Here is a 10,178-nt window from a genome sequence, read left to right as displayed (position 1 = left end):
AATAATATAAAAATGGAGAGAGGGACAAAATGTAAGAGGTTCTTAAGTATAGAGAATAAACAGCAGGTTTCTGGAGTGGTTTTGGGAGGGAGGAAGGGATAAATGGATAAGGGGCATTAACAAATCTACTCCTGAAATCATTGTTGCACTATATGCTAACTAACTTGGATGTAAATTTAAAAATAATAAATTAATTTTAAAAAATAAAATAAAATGTTTACTATTAAAAGAGATTTAAATTCTCACAAAATTGGTATATGGATTCAATGAAATCTCAATCAAAATCTAAGCATAAGACTTCTGCTTTCGATCAAGATGGGGTAACAAAGGCTTGAAATAACAACAACAACAACGACAACAACAACAACAACAAAATCCTGAATAAAATACATGAAACAGTAAGTCTTGAGACATTCATTATCAGACATTGAAGGACAATGATATCTGAGAGGTAGAAAACAAATGAAGGAAGTCCTACAATTATTCCAGCTGACTGCCTAGAGAAAGTTTCCAGGAACCCTGGAAGAACCTAACTTTCTCTCTCTGATTTGATGAATCAATCTAGGAATCCAGGGAAACCAAAAGTTGCTAGAGTTTGCAAAGTGCCAGAGAAGAAATAACTGTACACACACAGGGAGAAAATATCCCAGAAATCTGCAGAAGATTTCCCTTCAGTCTTCAACTGAACATTGAACAGTGAATATATATAAGTAAACTACCCAAGGTTGGAGAAGAACCACCTGAGAAGATTAGAGGAAACAATCAATGGAGTCCACACAGCGTCCAGAATAGTTCTTGTTTCTATTAGTTGAAGTGGAAAACCTCACAACTCATGAGACATCAGGTAGAGTACTCAGAACAGTTTTACCTTAGTAATCGGGAGAATTTAGCTCTACACTAAACACAGTTTTTGATTCTGCCTAATAATCCTAAAAATAATGCCCCAAAGGATCACATCATGCCAAGAAATTGTGTTTTAGAACAAATCTCAAAACTATGGAATGCAAAAATATCTATCATCTAATAAGGAAAATTAACAATGTTTGACATCCAGTTGAAAGTTATCAACCATTCAAAGAAGCAAGAAAATATGACCCACAAATAGGAGAAAAATCAACCAATTGGCAAGCAACCAGAAGTGACATAGATAATAGAATTAGTAAAGGCATTAAAAGTTAGTATAACTATATTTTATATGTTCAAGAAGATTAGAAAAGATTGACCATGTTAAGTCAAAATCTAGAAGATACTTTAAAAAGGCCCAAATCAAAATTCTAGGTAGGAAAGCTAAAATGTTAGACATGGAAACTACATTAGCTGTGATTAGCTGCAGGTTAGACATTGCAGAAGAAAAAATTAGTGAGTTCGAAGACAGAGTCAATACAAAATGAGATACTGAGAAAATAAGAACTTGGGGGGAAATAAACATTGTATCAGTGAGCTGTGAGACAATTCAAATGTGCCAAAATATCTGTTTTGAAAAATAGTGACCCAAATTTATCTCAAATTCGATGCAAACTAAGGCCATAGATCATCTCTACAAATACTTAAAACAAAGAAAACTAAACCAAAGCAGGTTATAATCAAATTTCTCAAAACCAGGGATTAAAAAAAATCTCAAAAGCATCCAGAGAAAAAAGCAACATTGTATAAAGTGGAACAAATATAAGGATGACAGCATATTTCTCACTTACAATAGTGTAAGACAAATGAGAGAGGAATAATATTTTTAAAGCATGAAAAGAAATAAATATCATTGCCATCCTAAGGTTTATGTGAATTTCAAGAAATGCCAAGTAACTAAAACAATATTGAAAAACAACAAAGATGCTGTGTCTGGCTCTCACTCTCATAGCCATTGCAGTACAATGAGCTCAATAGAGATAGTTTGGGGGCAACTGAGAGTCAACAAGGCACTGGGCAATTCTGTGCCTCACTGAGGAAAATAATTAAACATTTGCAGAGGAAATCCTAAGAAGCAGAGAGGAAATGTCATCATATGCATTCTCTGTGCAAACTTGTCAAGAGAGACACAAAAAAGAAGCACATAGATGTTTCAGTCAACTTCTCAGAGTTTTCTAAGAAGTGCTGAGAGAACTGGAAGATCATGTCTACTAAAGAGAAAGGAAAAGTTGAAGACATGGCAAAGGCAGACAAGGCCCATTATGAAAGAGAAATGAAAATTTATATCCCCTCTAAAGGGAAAACAAAAAAGAAGTTCAAGGATCCCAATGTACCCAACAGGCCTCCTTTGGCCTTCCTCTTGTTTTGTTCTGAGTATCAACCAAAAACCAAAGGAGAAGATGCTGGCCTATCCTATTGGTGTCACCTATTGGTGACATTGCAAAGAAACTGGGAGAGATGTGAAAAAACTGTTGTAGATGACAAGCAGTCTTATGATAATAAGGCTGCTAAGCTGAAGGAAAAATATAAAAAGGATATTACTGCCTAATGAACTAAAGGAAAGCCTGATGCAGCAAAGAAGGGAGTCATCGAGGCTGAAAAAAGCAAGAAAAAGAAGGAAGAGGAGGAGGATGAGGAAGATGAAGAAGATGAAGATGAAGAATATGATGGTGATGAATAAGTTGGTTCTAGACATTTTTTTTGGTCTATAAAGCATTTAACCCCCTGTACAACACTCAGTCCTTTTAAAGAAAAAAATTGAAATGTAAGACTGTATAAGATATATATATATATATATTTTTTTTTTATATATATGAAATTTATTGACAAATTGGTTTCCATACAACACCCAGTGCTCATCCCAAAAGGTGCCCTCCTCAATACCCATCACCCACCCTCCCCTCCCTCCCACCCCCCATCAACCCTCAGTTTGTTCTCAGTTTTTAACAGTCTCTTATGCTTTGGCTCTCTCCCACTCTAACCTCTTTTTTTTTTTTTTTCCTTCCCCTCCCCCATGGGTTCCTGTTAAGTTTCTCAGGATCCACATAAGAGTGAAACCATATGGTATCTGTCTTTCTCTGTATGGCTTATTTCACTTAGCATTACACTCTCCAGTTCCATCCACGTTGCTACAAAAGGCCATATTTCATTTTTTCTCATTGCCACATAGTATTCCATTGTGTATATATACCACAATTTCTTTATCCATTCATCAGTTGATGGACATTTAGGCTCTTTCCATAATTTGGCTATTGTTGACAGTGCTGCTATGAACATTGGGGTACAAGTGCCCCTATGCATCAGTACTCCTGTATCCCTTGGATAAATTCCTAGCAGTGCTATTGCTGGGTCATAGGGTATATTTTTAAACTGCACAGTGTCTTTTTTGGTATAAATTAACACACTACTGAATGTGTCTTTAGAAAGCCCTGTCCTGGTGGTATTTTCAGTAGCCACTAACCTTGCCTGGTACAGTATAGGGGTTTTAAATTGACACGGACATTTAAAGCAGATTCTTGTTAGTGCATAGCACAAATTAGTTACATTGGGGATGGTAGTTTTCTTATCTTCCAAAGCTACTTATATGAAATAATTGTTCTAGCTGAATAACAGCTCTGTATTTGAAAAAAAGAAGTTATAGCTGCTTTGTTGACATTCTGAATGCTTCTAAGTAAATACAGTTATATATATATATATATATATATATATATATACCCTCAAAGATGGTGGACTCACACTTTATGATTTAAAATCTTACCACAAAACCATGGTAATCAAAGAAGAATGGTACTGGCATAAGGATAGACACATAGAGCAATGAAATAGAACAGAAAGCCCAGAAGTAACCTCTCACATATATGGTAAAATAATTTTCGATGAGGTTGCCAAGATCGTTCAATGGGAAAAGAATAGTCTTTTCAACAAATGGTGCTATGAAAATCTGATATCCGTATGCAAAAGAATAAAGTTGGACTCCCACCCTTACACCATATACATACAAAAATTAATTTAAAATGGACAAAAACCTTTAAATTTAAAATGTTTTTTTAATGTTTATTTATTTTTGAGATAGAGACAGAGAGACAGAGTGCAAGCAGGGAGGGACAGAGAGAGAGAGGGAGACACAGAATCTGAAGCAGGCTCCAGACTCAGCTCTCAGCACAGAGCCCTATGTGGGGCTTGAACTCACGAACCGTGAGATCATGACCTGAGCTGAAGTCAAACGCTTAACTGACTGAGCTACCCAGGTGCCTCAAAAAACCTTAAATTTAAGAGTTAAAACTATAAAACTATTAAAATAAAAGTAGATAAAATCTTCATGACTTTGAATTTTTGCAATGATTTCCTCCATATGACATCAACAGTACAGGCAACAAAGGAAAAATTACATAAATTAGATTACTTTACCTTCTGTACATCAAAAGACACTATCAAGAGAGTGAAAAGCCAACCCACAGAATGGGTTGCACAGATGAAAGAAAGCTAATGAAAGTAATAGTAAGTCAAAACCAGTAATAAATCAAAACCATAATACATAATGAACAAATACAGTTTAATCCTAGAAATGGAAGTTTTGTATAGCATTAAAAAAAGAATGAATGTGATTCACTATATTAACAGAATAAAGCAAAAAGAAAAAGAAATTTAAAAACAAATAAATAATGCACAAGTAACGACAAAAACTATGTGATCTTAGGTGGTACAAAAATTTTTTTGACAATAAATGACAAGGAATGAAAATAAAATTATAAGAGAAATTAAATAGGTCCACAATAGACTTTAAAGTGAATGTTTATAGCAGCTTTATTCACAGTAGCCCAAACCCAGAAACATTCCAAATGTCCATTAGCAGGAAAATGGGTGGAAAAATTGTGGCATATTCTTATCATGGAATTCAACTCAAAAATATAAACATATATCTACATATAAATAGTTTATACCATATACATGGTCTCAACAAAATTATGCTGAGTGAGAGAAATTAGATACAATAGTGTATTATTACAGTTATAAGAAGTTCATGAAACGGCAAAAGTAAACCTTGGGGATAGAAAGTAGACCACTGTAGCCTGGGGAAAATTGATATCCTATATCTTCATTGAAGTATGGTTTATCTGGGTATGAACATTTGTCAAAATTTGTCAGTTTATACTTAGGATCTGGGCTTATAAAGGTATTTGTCTATAAATTGTACCTCAGTCATAAAAAAAAAAGAGGTACTTGAACAATTTTCAGTTTGAGGGCAGAACCCCCAACAATCCTACTGGACCTTTAAGACTATTGAATTATAAGAAAGACACATCCTAGTTCTCTTTATGACATTAACATCTGGCTTGGAAGAGAGAAAAAAGAAAATTATTTTTCACCCTTTCATTGTTACCAGGCCTTCTCATATCTGCAATTTCGTCAGTCTCATATTTTTAAAAATTCTGCTTCACAAATATGGAACAAAGCCCTGAAATTCTCCCCTAGGAATATCATCTTTTCAAAAGAAAGAAATTCTATTTTACTACTATAGTCCTGTAGCAGTAAGATGTGATTTTCTTGTAAAATATGGCAATCCCTCTATTTTATGTGAGAAATAGAATATACAGACAGGGAGAATAAGGTTTATTCTTAAAAATGCAAAGCTACTGTCACCACTGGGGCAGCAACTAATGAAAATGTTTTGCTTTTTGGGTATGGTAACCAGCCTCCACAATGGTCCCAATGTCCCTCAACTCCCAGTAACTACACTCTTGCAAAGTCTTCTCCCACATTTTACCAAAACTGGTCTGGACATCTGTATGATTAACTGAAAGAACAGAAGTGATGGTATATCACTTCCAAGAACAAGCTATAAAAAACATTACACCTCTGGGGCGCCTGGGTGGCGCAGTCGGTTGAGCGTCCGACTTCAGCCAGGTCACGATCTCGCGGTCCGTGAGTTCGAGCCCCGCGTCGGGCTCTGGGCTGATGGCTCAGAGCCTGGAGCCTGTTTCCGATTCTGTGTCTCCCTCTCTCTCTGCCCCTCCCCCGTTCATGCTCTGTCTCTCTCTGTCCCAAAAATAAATAAACGTTGAAAAAAAATTAAAAAAAAAAAAAACATTACACCTCTGATCTCTTTTTTTCTCTCATCACTTGCTCAACTGCATGTCTTGAAGATTATAGATAACTCAGTGGAAAGTCAGGCATGTTGAGGAACTGAGGTCTTCAGTCAATAGCCACGTGAATGAACTTTCCTACAAGCAGATCCTCCATCCGCAGTCAAGGCTTCAGATGACTGCAGGTCTAGCCAAAAGCTTGATGGCAACCTTATGAAAGACTACAAGCCAAACTACCCAGCTAACCTGTCCTTGAGATTACTCATGTCAGAAACTAGTAGAAATAATATGCATTTGTTGTTTTTAAGCCACTAGATTTTGGAGTATTTTATTACACAGTAGTAGGTAACTAATTGGTATCCCATCATAATTTCTGTGGATTACAGTTACTCACTTATCATCATGGTCCCAGAAACGCATGCCTATGTCCAGAATTCATCCAGTAATTTTTCTTTAAATGTAGCAGCTTTGCACTTGATATATAACTTTCTTTCAGCTTAATTACATTACATATTTGAAGACACAGAATACCCTGCCTTGACCTGCAAAAAATAATCCCCATCTCCTCTGATACAAGAATCTCACTGTTATTTCCAAAATACTGCTTATCATGGCATTATCCTAGCTTGATGTTTGGTTGGTAAATCATAGACATTCACTCCACTATAGATAACTAGTAATTTCTATGTGAGATTTTGCCTCCACAAATGCCAATTTCCCTTGTTCTACATGCCTATCCAAGAGCCTAAGTCAATAATGGGAAGAAAATGAGAGAAAGAAAGGACACTGAGTTCTTATAGGACTATTATGTATTTTTGCCTTATACCTCATTCTATCCTAGTTATAGATGCCTTGGGCCTAGGCACAGGATAATTTGGGACAGCACAATTAAGTGGTTTATCCCATTAATTTGAAATGTAAGTTGTCAATCAAAAGTATGGAAAAGTTTTAGGTCTCTTGACAGTACCTGAAAGAGAAAGGTTATTTTTCCTCTTTTCCCTTAAAGTCTCTATTTAACCTATTGATGGTAAGGAAATGCTTGCCTGGAAGGAATGTACTCACCAGTGTTATTTTCCAAGAATGTTCACCCAAAACCTAAAGCAGAATTCGTCTATACTACTTGCCTCAATCTTTCTTAGGCAGTGACAATTGGAGCTTTACCTTCTTCAAACATTTTCACCTGTCCGGCTTTATGTACAGAAGCTTTATTTTCTTCTTTCTTTCCTAACCTTTTAGAAAGACCAGGAATAATCTTAATAGAGGAAGTATCCTCTAATGTATCCTATTATTCTTGAATTAGGATAATTCATAACATCTCTTATCTGCCTTGGGTGGAATGAGAAAGCAGGCAGAGGAAATGGAGTTAGGAAAAGAACTGCAGACTTCTTCTATATCACAACCTTCAAAAATTGTAAATTAATCCCAAATTCTGCATAGTAAGAATACAAAACTTTTTAAATGTTTGGTCAGCCAACAAGCCATGTACCAATTTTCATTGTCCTAGCTTAGAAATATATATTCTAACAGCACAATAAAGCCTGGCATCAAAGTCCATTTGGCTACTCAGCTGGTTTGAAATATTAATCCTATCTCTTGATCTGCAGTACTCAACTCTAACTTCCTGCTAGGTTTACCTGAAGAGCTTTACAAAAAGTACCATTGCCAAGGTCCCACCTCAGACTAATCAAATAGAAATCTCTTGGGACTGTGGGAGAAAAACAGAAATTAGGGCTATGAATTGGTAATTTACAAAATATTCTCAAGTGATTTTACTGTGCACCCACAGACCTAGGCTGACATGTCCATGCCTCCTATTCTTTATCTAGTGGCTCAGGCTGAGCCTTCAAGGCAGAGTGAGGTGGAAGGGAATGCATAGTTCAAGGACCCTCTTATCAATATTGGAACTCTGTTCTTCTCATTAAGAGCTTCACCCACAATTAACTGAGTGTTCTTTATCAATATCACTATCTTCATGAGTGTAAAGATACTGTGGTGCCTCAGGGTAATTAAAGTATAACTGGCCTTGAAGTAAAGTTATGGTAGAGTCCTTTGGTTCCATCTTGAATGTGTCATTTCCTTTTCTTTATCTTCTAAATACTTTGACTTCAAAGAATACATTAGTCAAGAGTGACCTTTGAAATAAGATTGCACAAATAAGAACTTGCTTATGAAGAAACTGAAGGTCATTACTCTGTAATTACACCAAATAAAATTTATAGCCATCTTATAAATGTAGAGAAGCCAGTCCAGACTTCCATATGAGAACAAAGGCAAAAGAAATCTAGAAAAAAAAATTAAACTTCCTTATAACTTACAGCCCATTGACAAGTACTTGCGATGAGGCAGGGTGACCCTCTTCCAGGAACACAACTGGGTCAATGTTAATACTTTGCTAGAGGCAAAGGGCAACCTCAGCTTGACATTAGACTGATCTCCAAGATCCTGTAAAAATCCCTGTGGAAACTTCCTTCATCTCTACCACCCAAGATATATGATAGCAATCATCCTCTAAACATATGGCCCACTGACATACATTTGAAGTGTCTAATGACTAAGGTTTTACATACACAGTAGATGACCCCTCAAGGTCCTGAAAACTTTGCTTCCAAATTCCATAGAGACTTACACTATCCCTAACCGTCTCCCAACTTGAAAGTATATAAACAGTCACTCCTCACAACCCCAGTGCAGCTTTCGGCCCACACGTCTTGTACCCATGCTTTAATAAAGCCACCATTTTGCACTAAAGACTTCTGAAGAATTCTTTCTTGACAATTTGCTACTGAACCCAACATTTCACATGACTTATATCTATTATATTAATTAGTCTACTTAATTTTTTTTTCCTGAGGGGCACCTGGGTAGCTCAGTCATTTGAACATCCGACTTCAGCTCAGTTCATGATCTCAGGGTTCATGAGTTTGAACCCCACATTGGGCTTGCTGCTGTCAGCACAGAGTTCACTTTGGATCCCCTGTTCCTCCTCTCCCTCTGCACCTCCCCTGCTCATGCTCTCACCCTCAAAAATAAAGAGAGAGGGAGACAACCCATAAGGGACTCTTTAATATAGAGAACAAACTGAGGGTTACTGGAGGGGTTTTGGTGGGGGGATGGGCTAAATGGGTGATGGGCGTTAAGAAGGGCACTTGTTGGGATGAACACTGGGTGTTATATGTAAATGATGAATCACTTAATTCTACTCCTGAAATCTTATTGCACTATATGTTAACTAACTTGGATTAAAATAAAATTAAAAAATAAAATAAGCAAACGAATAAATAAAACATAATATTTTTTCTGAGTTATTTATAGATAAATTAGAAGATTGGGAGCTCTATCTGTCATTCTAGCATGTAAGTTTATAAACTGTGGATAATCTTCTGATGAGGACCTTCATTGTTTCTAACTTGAAATATTCTGTAAAAGAAAAAAAAAGGAAGAAAGAAGGAAATATTCTGTAAAGTGTAGTATATTGGAGTGTCTACAGTTTTTCATCTCAACTTGTAAACTTTAGAAAAATCTTCTCGTGATCTCAGATCTACTGATAACCATTGAAATTCCATCTCTATACCAAAATTGGAGGATTTAAAAAGTTGTGGTCTGAAATATAGACTGCTGAACATTTCAGACATCCTGAAATGTTTTTTTGTCTGTCTGTAAGCTTAGAGAGGAATTTCTATTAAAAGAGGAAGAAATTCTAACTCCAGCCAGGCTACTAATGTCTTAGATACCATTTTTAAATTTCCAAAACAAACGGCTTGATTTTTTTCCTTCATGGATTTTCCAAAATTATAAATGTAGCTTCAATCATTACTTAATAATGGGTCACTTCTGGTGGTTTTTGTTTTGTTTTTAATAGTCCACAATGGATGCTTGAGTATAGGACGGGGCGGTGCAATAGATGATCATAAGGTAAGTACCCTTAATAAAAAGGACTGCAGTATAAGGGGGTTTGCATGGCGATGGTCAAGAAATATTGGTCTGCACTGCATCCTGACATTTGGAATTACTGGTCTCAGGACAGCTGCATTCTCTGTGTTTTAAACATCCTCTCTGTAGTGGATAGTGAATGCTGGAGCTGAACTAGTTAGAGTTTGATTTACCATTTTCCAGTTTATACATTTTAAGTCTTGCTTTCTTCACCTATAAAATGGAAATAATACCAAATTCACGAGGTATTGTAAAGATCCA

General features: G+C 36.1%; 1 pseudogene; it reads left to right on the top strand.

Annotated features, from left to right (window-relative positions):
* Positions 1–1,955: 1,955 nt before the first annotated feature.
* Positions 1,956–2,584, top strand: LOC124529197 (high mobility group protein B1-like; annotated as a pseudogene).
* Positions 2,585–10,178: the final 7,594 nt, after the last annotated feature.

Source organism: Lynx rufus, unplaced genomic scaffold (genome assembly GCF_022079265.1).
Source record: "Lynx rufus isolate CCGP_SWC_20201006 ecotype Redwood Valley unplaced genomic scaffold, mLynRuf1.p SCAF_6, whole genome shotgun sequence".
NCBI classification, from domain to species: Eukaryota; Metazoa; Chordata; class Mammalia; order Carnivora; family Felidae; genus Lynx; species Lynx rufus.
The sequence above is the reverse complement of the archived record's forward strand: the minus strand, read 5'-3'. Positions and strand labels throughout refer to the sequence as shown.